The 17,891-nt window shown below is 36.8% G+C and overlaps 2 long non-coding RNA genes across 2 annotated transcripts in view; one reads left to right on the forward strand and one right to left on the reverse strand.

The window, feature by feature from the left end:
* The window catches only part of LOC131901287 (uncharacterized), a 180,242-nt gene that overhangs the window by 37,578 nt on the left and 124,773 nt on the right, over positions 1 to 17,891 (forward strand). The gene's annotated exons all lie outside the window — the stretch shown is intronic.
* On the reverse strand, positions 8,568 to 17,562 carry LOC131901288 (uncharacterized). The gene is made up of 3 exons (XR_009376458.1): positions 17,456 to 17,562; positions 9,910 to 10,461; positions 8,568 to 8,778 (listed from the first exon to the last, which is right to left on the reverse strand). It is a non-coding gene; the product is annotated as an uncharacterized LOC131901288 (long non-coding RNA).

A 17,891-nucleotide genomic window follows, 5' to 3' on the forward strand; every position in this document is an offset into this window, starting at 1 on the left:
CAGCTTCCTTCTACTGTCATGCCTTCACCACCATTAGAGATTCTATCTTTATATCACATAAGGTAGAGTAGAAGCAATTGCTATTCAGTGCTAAGGCAGTTTGTTAACCTGGTCTTTTAATATTGTTGGTTATTTTTGAATACAAGATTTGTCTGTGTAACCCCGAGTGTCCTGAAAGGAGTTCTGTAAACCAGGCTGGCCTGGAACTCACAAAACCCCCTGATTCTGTCTCCCAAGTCCACAGATTAATGTGGGTGAACATTCCTGCCTTTTTTGTTTTTATATTATTGAATGATGGGCCTGGGATGTAGGTTTTCATAAATATTAAGCATATGCTGTTTTGCTGAGCTCCACATATAACTTGAATTTTAAAATTTGACACAGGTTATCATTCTATTTCTCTATTTGGCATGTATTCATGATATTAACATTCTTGAGCCTTCTGAGTCACTGCATGGCAGGTGCATGAACTTCCTCCTGCCTGTTAAATTTATTTTGATTTTGAAGTGAATGTGAGTATTTTATTTGAATGCATGGATATACACCATGTGGGTACCTGATCCTCACAGTGATCAAAAGATGGTCTCAGTAACCCTGAACTTGGAATCATGGATAGATATGTTTCCTCATTTAAGTACTGGAAAATGAGCCCACCTCTATGCAAGATCAGCAAGAGCTCTTTACTAGCTTGCCATCTCTCTTGCATAATCTGTGTTGATTATTTATAATCAACATTTATATGGTTAATTCTGTCATCTTTCATTTTATAACTATTTAAACATGCACTACTTTTTAGTAAATTTTTACATATGTTATAGTATGAATTGTGGCACTTCAGCATTCTTGAGAAATACAGAACTAAAGTAAAGTAAATTTGTAGGAACTTCAGTAAAAACTTCTTAGTTCTTTCTTTCTTGTTCTGCTGACTTTTGCTTGGGAGACAGGGTCTTATCATGTACTATAGGCTTTCCTAGACCTGATTGCATAGACTAGGCTTGAATTCAACTCAGACACAGATATACCTGCCTCTGCCTTCTGAGTCCTGCTGTTAAAGACATGAGCCAATACACCCAGTTTGTTCATCTAATTTTTCCTTATAGTTAGTAATTGTTGATACAATTTCTCTCGTGTGTATTCTGTACTGTTGATTTGTTTACTTGTCCCTCTATATTTGTTAATAAGCATTTCTCTTGCAAGGTGATATCCCATTCAAAGGGTACAGAAATGACAGAAGTGATCCTCCTATTCAGTTTCCTTCTAAAGGGACTTGTTGATTACATATAATTTGTATGTCATGAAGTAAGTGTGGGGAACTTCAGAATTATATGGCTATACTCTCAAAGAAGTATACATTTACAATGTTGTAAGTATTATGGTTTCTCTTGTACACATGTATGGGATATTTTAGAATGTAGTGACCTATGATGATGTGCGTGTCGACTTCACTTGGGAAGAGTGGACTTTACTGGATCCTTCCCAGAAGAATCTCTGCAAAGATGTGATGCTGGAAACCTACAGGAACCTCACTATTATAGGAAAGATAGAGTTTTCTTCACATATTAAAATGAAAGGACAACTGTTCTTAGGTTTTTGATGTTCCTCTGTAATTTGATTGAGAAAGAATATTAGGTGAATAAATCAGTCATATTCTAAGTTTCATTGAAAACAGTAACATAAATTTTGGACAGTTTTAAAGAAAATAACATATATGTTCTGGTACGTTATTTTAGGATACAATTGGGAAGACCATAATACTGAATACCATCTTCAAAGTTCTAGAGGTGATGAAAGGTAATTTTCTTGTGCAAGCTGATACAAATGTGCCTCTGAAGAAATTAAAATGTGTCCGGTAGCCAGGCAGTGGTGGCACATGCCTTTAATCCCAGCACTCAGAAGGCAGAGCCAGGCGGATCTCTGTGAGTTTGAGGCCAGCCTGGGCTACCAAGTGAGTTCCAGGAGAAGCAAAAAGCTACACAGAGAAACCCTGTCTCGAAAACCCCCCTAAATAAATAAATAAATAAATAAATAAATAAATAAAATAAAATAAAATGTGTCCTGGAAGTTTTAAGCAAAGGCAGCAGTGTAAATAAGCACAGATTAAAGTACAGCAGTGATTATTAAATTTTCAGAAAACCATATATCTATACTTTAAGTTGTTGAAGTAAATTCACAAGGCATTCTTAAAAAAAAGACAAGGGAACAATGCCTTAGCATATATCTCAATTAGAATCATAGCACCATGGGAAATATGCTATAGAACTGGGAATTAATTCATTTCATACTACTCATATTATAAAAGTATACATAGTGAAGAGGTAATAATTATATTTTTAAAGTTTTTTTAATAAGGAAATAGTGAATGGTAATGGTAATTAGTTTGTATACTTGTGATTGTGCTGCTAAGAGAGGGGGCAGTTAGAGTCAAGAGACTACTGTCAGTTATTGTGAAGAAAGCCTATACCACAGTATAGGAAAATTTATTAATGCAATGCAGATGTTGAAGCTCTGTCACTTTCCAGTTTTCTTCACATATATGAATAACCTCATATATAAAAATATTCTGTATATGTGAACCATGTAATAAAGGATCTTACCAACACAAGTGTCTTCACAGATGCAAACCAACTCTTAATAAAGTGGAATAACATGAGTGTGAACAATGATAAAACCTTAATATCCGGTTCTTCTTTACAACTGAACCAAATTGTAAAATTAATTCATACAGATATAAAGATTAAACAGTGTATTAGATGTGATAATGTTTTTACATGTCCCATTATTTTTGCAGTCATGAACAAAATCAACCTGGAAAGAAACATACTATATACACTCAATGCGTTAAAGATCTTTCATATCCTAGTACTCTTCAAATGTATAAAAAAGAACATACTGGAGAGAAACCCTATGAATATAATCAATGTGGTAAAGCTTTTGAATTTCAAAGCCATCTTCAAGAACATAAAAGAAAGCATACTGGAGAGAAACCCTATGAAGGAAATCACTGTGGTAAAGCCTTTTCATGTCGAAGTAGTCTTCAAATTCATAAAAAAACTCATATTGGCGAGAAACCCTGTGAATGTAATCTGTGTAGTAAAGCCTTTACACAATTCAGTAGTCTTCAAAAGCATACAAGAACCCACTCTGGAGAGAAACCCTATAAATGTAATTTGTGTGGTAAAGCCTTTGCACAATTCAGTTATCTTCAAAGGCATACAAGAACACATACTGGAGAGAAACCCTGTGAATGTAAAGAATGTGGTAAAGCCTTTGCAAATCATAATCATCTTCACAGGCATAAAAGAACACATACTGGAGAGAAACCCTATGAATGTAAAGAATGTGGTAAAGCCTTTGCAAATCATAATCATCTTCACAGGCATAAAAGAACACATACTGGAGAGAAACCCTATGAATGTAAAGAATGTGGTAAAGCCTTTGCATATCATAGTCATCTTCGGAGGCATAAAAGAACACATACTGGAGAGAAACCCTATGAATATAATCAGTGTGGGAAAGCCTTTACGAGTCATAACCATCTTAATAGACACAAAAGAACACATACTGGAGAGAAACCATATGTTTGCAATCAGTGCATTAAGGCCGTTGCCCTTCACAGTCATCTTCAAAGGCATAAAAGGCCACCTCCTGGAGATAAACCATGTGAATGTAATCAATGTGGTAAAACCTTTGCATGTCACAAAGTTTTTCAAACACATAAAAGAAAACACACTGGAGAGAACCACTATGAATGTGATCAGTGTGGTAAAGCCTTTGGACATCAAAATCATCTTAAAGAACATAAAAGAAAGCATACTGGAGAGAAACCATATAAATGTAATCACTGTGGTAAAGCCTTTTCAAGGCACAGTACTTTTCAAATGCATAAAAGAACACATACTGGAGAGAAACCCTATGAATGTAATCAGTGTGGTAAAGCCTTTGCATTTCATCGTAATCTTCAAATGCATAAAAGAACACATACTGGAGAGAAGCCCTATGAATGTAAAGAATGTGGTAAAGCCTTTGCATATCACAATTATCTTCAAATGCATGAAAGAACACATACTGGAGAGAAACCCTATGAATGTAATCAGTGTGGTAAAACCTTTGCACATCACAAATATCTTCAAAGGCATAAAAGAACACATACTAGAGATAAACCCTATTAATGTAATAATGTAATTAGTGTGGTAAAGCCTTGGCATGTCATTACAATCAGCAAATATATAAAAGAACACATACTGGAGAGAAAACATATGAATGTAATTAATGTGGTAGAAACTCTGCACAACTCAATTGTCTTCAATATAAAATTTCAATATGCACCTATATGAAAAAGTTATGGAGGCAATCTGCTTATAAATATTTGTTAAGACTTTAGGCAACACACATATAATCAGTTACAGAATAGTATGTCTTCAATAGAAAAGTATTTGACAGTGTCAAAAAATGTTCAAGCATTATGGTGGCTGCTTTTATATTGTTTACAGCAAAACATTCATGGAAAATTTTATGAATATATGAAGCCTTTTGTATAGGGGAAGTGAGGCAGCCACTTAAACAAACACTGACCCTGAAAATAGGGCCAGTGAATGACACACCTTTTGGCCCTGATATCAGAGTGAAAAACATCCAGACATTGAAATCAGAGTTAAAGAAACACACTTTCTTCCTGAATCCAGAACCAGTTACAGAAACACCCTAATCCTGAAACCAGAATTAAAATTTTAAAAGGGGCCAATAAAACAGACACACTTTGGACCTGTAACCAGAGCCAAACAAACACAATCTAACCTTGACCAACTAAGTACAAATCCAACCATTCCCTGATCCTGAAACCAACCAATTCCTGAGCATGAAACCCACCCATTATTTGAGCTTTCCCAAGCCCTGTTCCTGTTCATTTGGCAGCTGCCTTTTTCTTCCTTGGGAATTCTGGACCTCTCTTAGATTCCTTGCTATCATATATATATATATATATATATATATATATATATATATATATATATATATATAATGCATTTTGGGTGAAGACATTTCCCTGGAGTAGATGAGAATCTGACTATAGATCCTTCTACTGGCAAACTCTCTTAAAAGATCAGAGCTGAAGTAACAACTTTTCACCAGAGACTGCTAAATTTCTGCAGTATTTCACCCTTTGCTTGAGTGAAGCATAGAAGGAACAAATTGAGCTGTAGCTGAGAAAAAACGGACATCTCTGTTAGAAATTCTAATAAAGCAGAACAGAAAATGAATTGACAGCTCTGCTGAGAAACTCCCTCAAGGGAGTGCAGAACCGCAGCAATTGACATCTCTCTTGGGAAACTCTCTTAGCAGTGTGGAGCTGAGTTCAGCTGTAAGGGCTCCCTGTTGGAGATGAGCAGGATTAATGCCTTTTGCATGGAGACTATTTTCCACTGAAGCACAGCATCAGGTGTAGTCTGACTTCTCAATATTCAGGTTACCTTTTCCCTCACAATAGGAGGTATCCAGGATATCTTCCCTTCATAGCTCTAGTTAATGGCTGACTTCTGACAGTTGGGGTATATTTCCTTTCAGAAGTGTAAAAACTTGTACTGTTTTTTATTTTTTTGATTTTTTGAGACAGCGTTTCTCTTTGTAGTTTTGAAACTTGAACTACAGATTTAAATGATAATGTAACCATTTTAGATATTGTCCTCTTAAATTTCATTAAATAACTAATTCAGGTATAAAAATTTATGTATTTGTATTATTTCCCTTTCTGTTGTGATATAATGTCCGGATTAACTTATAAACCAGTATAATTTGGCCTTTAGTATCAACGGGATACAGTATCCGCATGAAAGTGTATGGCAATAATTGTCAGACATGGCAGCTAAAGCAGGAGGCTATGAACTCACATCCTTAAACTGCAGCCTGAAACAGAGAATGGGACCTGGAAATGATGTGTGGATATAATTTCTTAAAGCCTAACCACACTCACATGTTTACTCCAGCAGGGCAGCATTTTCTAAAAAAATTGAAATGTTACCACCAGCTTAGAAGGATTGATTTCTTTGGCTTCAAGCCTACATGCTAGATTTCTGTTACATAGACCAATTCATGATAAAGAAAACTTTGAAAGCTGTTAGATGCTTCAACAACTGTTATAGTAATTAATGCTTACAAGAGAAAAAAAATCCCTTCATTTAAAATTATTTCTTTAAACAGTTGTTGTACCTGTAATTATGTGATGTGTCTATGTTTGTTTGGGTATGTGATCATATGAACTGTTTCCTGAAAATGTTAGATCATTGGATCTTGGAGATGAATGACAGGAAGTTATCAAAAATCAGACCTTGGTTCTGGGAATGAACATTTCTTAACTGTCCAGTCCTATCTCTAGTGCTGTCAATTTTTTAAAGTCTATTTATATCCTTTTGAAGTGTGGACATGAGGACAAACTCATACAAGAGAAAAACACTATTCATGTAAACAATTTGGTAAAGATGTCTCAGTTTTCTTCAGCTTCAAGAAAAAAAATTCATGTTTCATTTATTTTTCATCACACAGTTGAAGGAAATAAATTAGTTACCATGTTCTCTTAGGACTAATGGTGGAGATCACTGCATTGTGATTTCTATCTTGAAACTTTTGAGGTTGATACTAAAGTGTGCTATATGTGTGAAAAGTACTTTTAGTGATGTTTATTTTGCTGCCTTTGTATTTCTCCTATGTCTTTTTTTTCATTTTCTATTGTACGTTTCTTAGTGATAGGTATTTTTCTGCTGTAATGTATAGAATGGTATACCCATAATCTAAGTGGTCCACTGTTTACTTAAATATCAAGCAGTGTGTGATCATACTTTTCAAGTAAGGTTGTCTGTAAAATGGTGGTGTTTTTTTGTTGTTGGCTTTGTTTTTCATATGTTCACAAATTCCCTTGAGATATGTGCTTGTAGTTCTGTTTGGCTTGAATGTGAGTAATGATTCAGGGATACATTTGAACTCATGATCCTTATGTGTCCACCTTCTGAGTACAAGTCCAAAGCTAGATGATGTACTCCCATCATGTATGCTTTTTTCAACCCAATTTAACAATGTTAATGTTAAAATACTTAATGGAAGAGAATATAAGAAACATTAAATACCTCATTTGTGTAATCAAAGCAGTATTTTCATTCATCTGATAAAGATGTAATAAAGTAGGATAATCAGCAATCCACTATGCACCTCATACCATAGCTTGCTATGTTATATATGAATATTTATATAATTTAATGTTTCATGATTGTCCCATCCACATGAGTTAATCATTTGGCATTGCATCTTCAAGTACTTCCTTCATGAGAATTATAGAGATGTCAGGTAATGTAATATCACTAAGATTTCTCTTGTACAAAACATTTAATGGCGTGTGAAATGATTATGGGTCGTAGGCTCATGGCAGATATGTGAAGACCAGAAGACAGCTTTGGAATCCTCTTAATAGGGTGATCATAGTCCAGTTTCCAGCACTGCACATCAAAGACTACCAATGAGCCATCTCTCAGGTGCTCAAATAAGATTTGTAGAAATACTTCAACATTAAATTATTGTCATATTTTCAGGTTGTCAACTTAATTTCATAGAGGGATAGAAGAACAAAGAACAATTTGAATAATAAATATTCTGTGCATATTAAAATATTTTTTCAACCATACATTTTTTAAAATTTATCATGGGGACTAAGCATTTGTTTATAACATTATCTCAGAACCACAATTGAATGCCAGAGGACTGTCTCAATTTGTAAAACTGTTTCTGCTAAGCCAGAGGACGTGAGTTCTACCTCTGGGTGATCCATATTACTCCTAGAACTTTTTTTTTCTTATTTCTATACTTGGGCATTGACATATGCACACTCCTACATCAGGACATATATAAATTATTTTTAAACCTGAATAAGTGTCATTGAGTTCATTTGCATCTAAATGGCTCCATAAGTTTCATCACTAGATCTCACATAGGGGAAGTAGATAAAAGACAAATGTAAGTTGTCCTCTCAGTGCTACATACATTTCCTCGCACAGGTGTAGACACACAAACTTTTTTAAGTGGATGAAAATACCAGTAAAGAAAATAACCCAATTATTGAGAACATATAAAACGATTTGGCCATTTAAATTATAGAATTTAAAAAATAATTCTATTCTTCAAAACATTTATTGTTCCTTTTTAAATATGTGTTATCCTTTCACTTTCTGATTCCATTGTAGGTCACTTAGAAACCCATTTTCCTGGACTTACAGGTGCATGGATATAACTCCAGCCCAGGGAGAATATGTTGGGCCAATCTCTGTGAGTTTGAGGCCAGCTTGGTTCCCATGGTAAATTCAAGGACAGCCTATTTGGACACATCCTGTCTCAAAAAATTCCAAAAGAAGAAGCATATCTCAAATTATGGGATTTTTGATAATATAATCTGACTGGACTGTGACTGGTTTAACAAAAGCTTTTGTTATCTTCACTTACATCACAACATATGTGTTAACATTGAAAATAAAAAACAATATGGAGAGTCCATTCACAGAGATGTAGAAATTCATTGAATCCTTTGACAACCATCTAGAGGGGACTTTCTTCACCTTCAAGTCACAGCAGACAGAAAGAGCAGTAGGACATCTTCATCATCAAAATTATATTGACATATTTGGGACCTGAAGAGTTGGCTCAGTAGTACTGGTCCTCTTGGTTACCCAAGTTTGATTCCCAGCACCTACATCAGATTTGTCACATCTACCTGTATTTCCATGTCCTTGAGTGCATTCACCTTGCCTGTTAGGAAACCAGATATACAAATGGTAAAAAGACAGATATGTATGTGATTCCATATAGTAAAAAAGGCTTTATTCATGTGTCTGTTATCTTAGAAAAGAATGGAATTTAATTTAAGTGCATAAGTTTTGCAAATCGTTATACCATGTTCATGCTAGGTAACAATGGTGACCAGAGATGTCTGATCCCCTGTGACTGGAGGCACTGTCAGTTGTGAGCTGTCTTGTGAGTGCAGGGAATGAGAGTCAGGTCCTGTATATAAAAAGGTAGTGTTCTCAGTGCTGAGACTTTTATTCAAGCCTATGAACATGTCATTAATAGTAGTAAGGTATGGATGGCTGATTTAAGTTCATCCTTACCTCAGTCCAGGTTACCCAGAAGAAATATAAGATTGATAGAACCCAAAACTACTTTAGAGTTAGTGCTCCAAAAATTTGTTTTTACTCTTCCCCAAATGAGAAATTATTGGTTGAGGAGCAGAGTATACAGTCATTTTGATTTTTGAAACATGTACCCAACCTCTAAGAGTCATACATTGTGTTTATGTATCCAAAAGACCCATGTGTTGTTTCTCTTTGAACTTATTCCAGTGATGGTCCATCCTAAACTTGGCAAATTTTCGCTAAGACCTCACATAACAAGCAAATGCTTGCAATAATCAATTCCATTGACACACAGTTTTATGCCACATACAGTTCATCTTCAAAATTTCCATTTTTTACACACATTATCACAAATGTTAGGAAAATGGACTGCATAACCAGAGACAGTTCTGACAAGGCAAGGCCAAACGAGTTGTTTTTTAGGAAACATTTCTACTAGAAATATGAGACCAGATATAACTAAGAATATTCTGGATAAAAATGGATGACCAAGAGACTTCAAATTACCATTTAGAATGCTTTGTGTTGTAGGATATAAATCTAGCCCCCTGTACTGAATGTTATGGTGACCCCTGAGACACTTACACCCTTTCCTCATTCAGGATCCTGATATTTTCTGGTTGTATTAAAAAAACAAAAACTCTCAAGTGATTTAACCTCTTAAAAATCATTTACACTTAAAATATAGAATGAAATAGGATTTTTACCCACCATTTAAAAATGTTTATAGAGCTACTAAAAAACTCACATTTTCAAATAGTTGGTTAAAATATTCCTCTGGATTGTACAAGAAGCAAGGCAGGGTTAATGACAGACATGATGGATGGTTAGTCAGACTTGGCTTTTCTCTTTTACTTGAGAGACTGGACTCTGTTTTTCAGTGTCTCCACTTTCCACTGGCAGATCTGTAGTTGTTGGTCAGCCACTTTAGCCTGTTGCCTTTATTTTCCTCTTCCCTTTTGTTTGCACTCTTCTGTGTGATCCTTTCTCCTTTCCCATGGCCTTTTCCAGTGTTGCATCCACCTTGGCAGAGGCACGCTTGGAAAACAGTGTTTTGGCTTCTGTAATTACTTCCTGCTGACATTGGCACATTATTATCAGGGCCTTGGAAGGCTAAAATGTTAGTCAAAGGTAAGGAGGCAATTTAGAAACCTCTGGTTCATTGACCAGCTGAAGAAACAGCATTTGCTTCAGTTGGATTATTTTATATCAGCTTTCATGAAGTTCAGGGCTCATAGTCACATGGAGCAGATATCATTAACAATTGATGCTTGGATGTGTCTGTCAGCAAAGTGCAAACCTGTGGAGACAGATATAAACTAGGAACAGATATTAAAATTTATAACCTTATGTGGAACTTTTAGACCCATATAATGCAAGCCTTTATGTCATCAGACCTTTATATTTCTCAGACCCTTGTCAGGACCTGTCAAACAATACCTGAATAGGGGAGTGTGGATTAAGAAAAGACAGATAGGAAAAACAGAGACATACAAGAAAGACAGAGACATAGGATAGATTTGGGAGGACTATCACTGAATACTGTTGTATCCAGTTTACTCTACCTATTGCTTATATACAGCTGAGCAATAGACAAGGGAGCATCAACAAAGCATACTACATTGTTACAGACTTCTTTATCTTAAGGTTCTTTGGGTTCAAGGAGCAGTAAAGCCACTTCCCTGCAACACAGATCTTAAAAGGTCTTATTAATAAAAAACCTAGAGCCAGATATTGGGGTAAAAGCTGAAAGATTAGAGTGGTAGATAGCAAGCTACTACATCTTAGCTCTATGAAATCCCTTATATAAAACTCACATCTAATACCATATGAGTCTGTCAGGCCCTTTAGCACAAAAAAATGAGGAGATTGATCAACCATTGATAGGAAATGTGTGGGAGGTCTCAGAATTTCATAAAAAAATCATGTCAATAGTGAGGTTTTAAAAAAGGATTTTTCCATAACCTGGAAACAAGTTAAGGAAATTATATGGAAATGTCCTACTTGTTCATTTTACAATCAGACTCCACTACCTGCAGGATATAATCCGAAGGAAACTCAGAAGAATGAAATCTGTAAGATAGATGTGTTTCATTTTGTAGAATTTGGAAAATTGAAACATGTGCACCACACAATTGATACCTACTCAGGATTTCCATGGGCAACTGCTCTGAGTTTCAAAAAGGCTGATTCTGTAACCAAGAAATTGCTAGAAGTTTTGGCCTTCATGGGTATACCTGTATAAGTTAAACCTGACAATGATCTAGCATATGTCTCTGATAAAATGAAACAGTTTTTTGCTTATTACAATATAAAACATATTACAGGTATACCATACAATCCTACAGGAGAAGTCACAGAAATAACAATTTGTACTCTAAAAGGTATGCTAAATAAACAAAAAGAGCAGCAAAACCCCCCTGAAATAGATTACATAATGCTTTATTAATTTTGTATTTTCTCAATGCTAATAAGAAATGAACAATAGCTGTGGAGAGACATTGGATAATAGAAAAAAAACCTACAGAATTAAATCAGCCTGTATATTTTAAGGACGTACTAACCTCAGAATGGATACCAGGATATATGTTATATTGGGGATGAGGTTTTGCTTTTGTTTCTACAAGAGAAGATAAGCTATAAATACCATCAAAATTGGTAAAGGGCTGGATGGTGGTAGCCAATGTCTTTAATCCCAGCACTTGGGAGGAAGAGCCAGGTGGCTCTTTGTGAGTTCGAGGCCAGCCTGGTCTACAGAGCGAGATCCAGGAAAGGCACAAAGCTACACAGAAAAACCCTGTTTCGAACAAAACCAAAAAAAAAAAATTGTGGGGTTGGGGATCTAGCTCAGGGGTAGAGTGCTTGCCTAGCATGAGGTAGGCCCTGGGTTCAATCCTCAGCTCCACAAAAAAAATGATAAATATTTGATTTGAACAAGACAGACTTCTTAATTAGAAGAGGTGATAGTTCCTCAACCAGCATGAACATCCAATTTAAAATAACTTGTCCTAATGGTATTACATCACACATAAATTTCATGTCTTCCTAAATGTTTGTTTCTGCTCTTCTCTACAAACACTTATCACAAATGATGTTTATGTAGTCCCAGTTCATTTAAAAATTAAAGCTGGCTTTGGAGTTGGAGAATGAGTCTCTCCTTTAAAGCCAAACATGTTAAAAAGAAAATGCATAATTTCTGTATCATGTCAGAAGAGTCTACTGATATGGGACAGAAGAAAACTAAAATTAAGGGATGATTCTATTGCCACTGCTTTTATAATATTTTACTTCTATTTTGATTATTTAAACTTTCCTTAAAGTATAAATTTTATATCAAAATTTATATATATATATATGTATATTTGTAGCTCAACATAAATCCAGTTACTCTGAAACTGATAAAAGAGAAAGTAGGAAGTAGTCTTGAACACATTGGCATAGGAGATCACTTCCTAAATATAACACCAGTTTCATAGTCACTGAGAGAAGCAATCAATCAATGGGACCTCAAACAGGAGAAGCTTTCATAGAGCAAAGGACACAGTCAACAAGACAAAGCGTCAGCTTACATAATGGAAAAGGATCTTCACCAACCCCACATCTGACAGAGGGCTGATATCCAGAATATATAAAGAGCTCAAGAAATTAGACATCAAAATGCTCAACAGTTCAATTAAGAAATGGGCTATAGAGCTAAACAGAGAATTCTCAACAGAGGAAGATCAAATGGCTGAAAGACATTTAAGTAATTGCTCAACCTCCCTAATCATCAGGGAAATGCAAACCAAAAGGACTGTGAGATACCACCTTACACCCATCAGAATGGCTAAGATCAAAAACACTGAAGACAGCTTATGCTGGAGAGGATGTGGAGCTAGGGGAACACTCCTACATTGTTGGTGGGAATGCAAGCTTGTACTTTTCCATTTTGGAAATGAATATGGCACTTTCTTAGAAAATTGGGAATCATTCTCCCCCAAGATACAGCTATACCACTCTTGGGCATATACCCAAGGAATGCTCAATCATACCACAAGGGCACATGCTCAGCTATGTTCGTAGCAGTATTATTTGTAATAGCCAGAACCTGGACACAAACTAGATGCCCTTCAAATGAAGAATGGATAAATAAAATGTGGTACATATACATAGTGGAGTACTGTGCAGCAGAGAAAAACAATGACATCATGAGGTTTGCAGGCAAATGGATAGATCTAGAAGAAATCATCCTGAGTGAGGTAACCCAGACTCAGAAAGACAAACATGGTATGTACTCACTTATAGGAAGATAATAGATGTAAAACAAAGGATGACAAGACTGCTACTAACAACTCCAGGGAGGCTACCTAGAAAACAGGACCCTAAGAAAGACACAGGGATTGTCCAACAACAGAGAAATGGATGAGGTCTACATGAGCAAACTGGACTTGAGTGCAGGTAATGAAGGGCAAGTGTTGGGGGAAAGAGAGTTTAGGGGAATGGGAGGTCCCAGCAGGATCAGGAAGAGAGAGGGAGAACAAGGAAAAAGAGAATATGATAAATTATGACCCCATGGGAATAGGAAGAAGCAAAGTGGTAGAGAGATCCCCAGAAATACACAGGTACCTCCACAAAAGACTACTGGCAATGGTCGAGAGAGAGCCTGAACTGACCTGCTTTGGTGATTGGATGGCTAAACACCCTAACTGTCATGCTAGAACTCTCCTCCAATGACTGAAGGAAGCAGATGCAGAGATCCATGGCCAGGCCACAGGTGGAGCTCCTGGGAGTCCAATCGATGAGAGAGAAGAGGGATTGTATGAGCGAGAGATTGAGACCATGATTGGAAAAAGCGCAGGGACAAATAGCCAAACTAGTGGAAACACATGAACTATGAGCCAATAGCTGAGCAGACCTCAACTGGATCAGGCCCTCTGGATAAGTGAGGCAGTTGATTAGCTTGAACAATCTAGGAGGCTCCCAGGCAGTGTCCCAGAAACTTTCCTTAGTGCATGAGCTGGCTTTTTTGGATCCTGGGGCCTATGCTGGGACACTTTGCTCAGCCTGGGTAAAGGGAGGAGGGGACTGGACCTGCCTCAACTGAAACTACCAGGCTGAGCTGAATCCCCAGGGGAGTCCTTGCCCTGGAAAAGATGGGAATGGGGGGGTTGATTGGGGGAAGGCCAGGGAGGGGGGAAACCGGAGGAGGGAGGACAGGGGAATACATGGCTGATACATAAAATTAAATTAATTATTAAATTAAAGAAAACAAAGTGCTTCTTCCATTAAATTGCTAAAATAAAAAAATCTGTTTTGCAAGCTTTGGTGACTCTGACTTCTGCCCCCAGCATGTAACAGGATCCTCCTAAATTCTGATTTTTTTTCAATGGAAAAACTTTACAACTCCCAAACATATTCTGTTACAGTAGTTTATTTTAAAAAAAATTTTTCTCCCATTTAAATTGGGGCGGTTCACTTTCACTCAAACAACAAACCTTTCAAAAAAGAATTACAAGACAGAGAAGAAAATATTAATAGCTGAACTCAATATATACTACTTGAGTTCTAGTAAGTCACCAAAATCATTTATACACTTCTATTAAATACACCAATGGGCACAGGTGGCATTTATTTGTTGTTAGATTAGCCCGATAAGGATTAGAATTCTGAGATTGGAAAACGCAAACACAACTCTATATTTAGGATCAAACATGTTGATTTCTACCTTCCCTCTCCATCTTCTTTGCTTTTAGCATCGGAAAGTGCTTAATCAATAAAGAATAGCTAGCTGCTGAGTCTTTCCGAATGATAAAGGACAGGAGCCACACACAATATTTGGTAACAGTCATGAAGAGAAGTGTTAATTTTTTTTCAACAAAGTGAAGTGATTCTCTACTCTAAAGCATCATTTTAAGCATTTTTTGTAAGTTTAATATTTGATTACTCTGTTCCCAGAAAAAGATGTTCACCAGAAAGAGATGTGTAGCTCAGGTCATGTAAATGCTAGCTCATCACCCCACCATAACAAACAAACAAAAAAACAAAAAATATGCAAACAAACAAAGAAAAAAACAAAATCCCACTTATAAAGGAAGTGATTTTATAAGTCATGCCTTGTGACAGCACACATCTGCATGGTGCATTCCAACCCATCTTTCTCCAGGTAGAAGAAACTGACATGCAGAGAGGCTAAACTGCCAAAGACATAACCAAGAATTTCCTGGGTGTGCCTGCTGTCCTGACCTTGTTTTGCACTGTTCCTCAGACCTGCATTCTAAAGCTTTACCTGTGGCTATTTCAGACCTTATTCTCCTTGGATAGCCTTTGATATAGCTCAAAAGGGCCTGTTTCATGTCCTAGGAGGAGAAGGACAAAAATCAAAGTGACTTTTCACATCTGATAAGGTCTACTTACTTTTGAAGGAGGAAATTTGTCAAAGATCTGTTTACAGAAACCTTGATGAAGAGGCACAGAAGTTAGAGGGATACCGACAAGTTTTCACAGGGATCTGTGTACACAGCCCTGGAGTTAATCTCCAACCTAAGGTAACTAGTGGACAAATTACCAGTCATTACTTATATCCCCGCATACCTGGAATTTATGGTGTTACATTGCTCTCAGCTGTAAGGAGCCTCTTCTGACCTCCAAGGAAGGACATAGCATAAGATTGAAATTCATAGACAAGGCAGTGAATTCAGACCCAATTCCCCATATCTGAAAATTTTAATGGTCAGGAAATTCAAAGAAAAATACATTCATTGAAATGAAGCTTGTTGTATATAACACATTAGAAGAATTTAGCATGGTACTTGATATGGCAGGACAATATCAGGGGACACTTATTGACAGGGTGAAGTGGTTTGTGAGTCTATGGGTGTCTCTGTGTCTTTGTAAAACTGTGACAGGGAAACAGGTTGGGTTCAGGAGGAAATAGGATCTCTTCTTCTGAGATAGATATGGTGCTGTTGAGCATTTCATGAAATACACATCTCACTGACTTGTGAAAACCCCTCTGTCATAGAGTGGTTTCTTAACATCTTTATTACACTGAGTTATCAGGTATAGCAACTTAGAATGGAAGAAATTGATCATAGCCCATAATTAAAGGTAATAGTTCAATTTTTGGAAAATCAAGGTAGGAACTCAGCTAATCATATCACACCCACAGCCAAGAGCAGAGATAAACAAATGACCCATGCTGCCTGTTTGCTTATGCTTATGCTCTAGCTTCTTCATATGTACACAGTACAGGTTGCAGACAATGAAATGATTCTGCCCATTTTAGGGAGTCTTATCTCAATTAACAATAAATAAAATCCCACAGAGACATGTTCAAAGTAAATCTGATCTGTATAATTGCTCATTGATGATCCCTCTTCCCAGGTGACTAGTTTCATTCAGTCTGATAATAAAAACTAAGAATCACACCACCCCAGCATCACTGCTAGGATTTGAGGAGATTTCTGCCTGCATTCAGAGCTGTGATTTTTTTTTTTGGTTTTTCAAGACAGGGTTTCTCTGTGTAGCTTTGCGCCTTTCCTGGAACTCGCTTTGGAGACCAGGCTGGCCTCGAACTCACAGAAATCCGCCTGGCTCTGCCTCCCGAGTGCTGGGATTAAAGGCGTGCGCCACCACCGCCCGGCGTCAGAGCTGTGATTTTTAATCTGTGGGTCACCATCCCATTGGGGATTGCATATCAGATATCCTGCAATCAAATATTTGAATTTTGATTCATAACAGTAGCAAAATTAAAATTAAGAGAAATTAAACAATTATGTTTAAGGTTCACCATGACATGAGGAACTACTGTTAGTGCTATTTAAAGGGTCAGAGAATTGGAAAAATTAAGAAACATTGATTTAGAGTGTTCAGTGGAACCCTAGTGTCTATGTTTCTAAATATGAAGGAGCTTGCAAAGGATTTTCCTGAATACACTTTGCTGTATAGAAAACTCATATTCTGTGTGGAAGACTCCAGCTGTCTGGCCACTTTTACTACCCAGTAACAGCAGAACACTTTGAGCTACTCAACAGAGAGTACAACATTCACTACACATGCTTATGACACAGATTTTAGTCACACTGAGCTCCATGACCATATCACGCTCCTATGGGTACTTGGTGCTTGGTTGTGTCAGGGTCTCCTCTAGTATTACTCTGCCCAGATGTTTCCTGAGGACTCTTTATGAGGAAATTGTTTAACAAGTGTCCCTCTCAGTCAGCATTAAGTCTGTAATGTCTTGTGGCTAAGGAGATAAGGAGATGCAGGTACAAATTATGAACTATAGCATATATAAATTTCTATGATATTATTACCTTCTGTACATAACATTTCAGTAGGAGATAAACATTCAGTTCCACACATGGAAAGAACTAAAGGATGTCCAATCAAGCGGGGAGAGATCTCTAGCTTTGGATGAAGGGCTTCCCTTGTATCACGGCAGAGGCTCCTTTAAAGGTCAGCTTGACTTCTGGTGTATTATGATGAAAGCTCATTAGCAGGGAAGCAATGTCAGTTCTCATGACATCTGCAGCTCTTTCCTGGACATTCTACTGTATCCTGGAGAGCCCTGGAATCCTCTGTGATGTCACTATGTTGTGGCAACACCAACTGCCCTTGGGAAGCTTATACAATGTCTTCACCATTTACTGATGAACATGATGGCATACTGAAGAGTCTAATTCAGAAAGAGAATGGAGAGGGTAGAGAAACGAGAGAGTGACAGAAGAAAGCTGACCTTCAGCCTCAGTG

This window comes from Peromyscus eremicus, unplaced genomic scaffold (genome assembly GCF_949786415.1).
Source record: "Peromyscus eremicus unplaced genomic scaffold, PerEre_H2_v1 PerEre#2#unplaced_70, whole genome shotgun sequence".
In the NCBI taxonomy this organism is placed as follows: Eukaryota; Metazoa; Chordata; class Mammalia; order Rodentia; family Cricetidae; genus Peromyscus; species Peromyscus eremicus.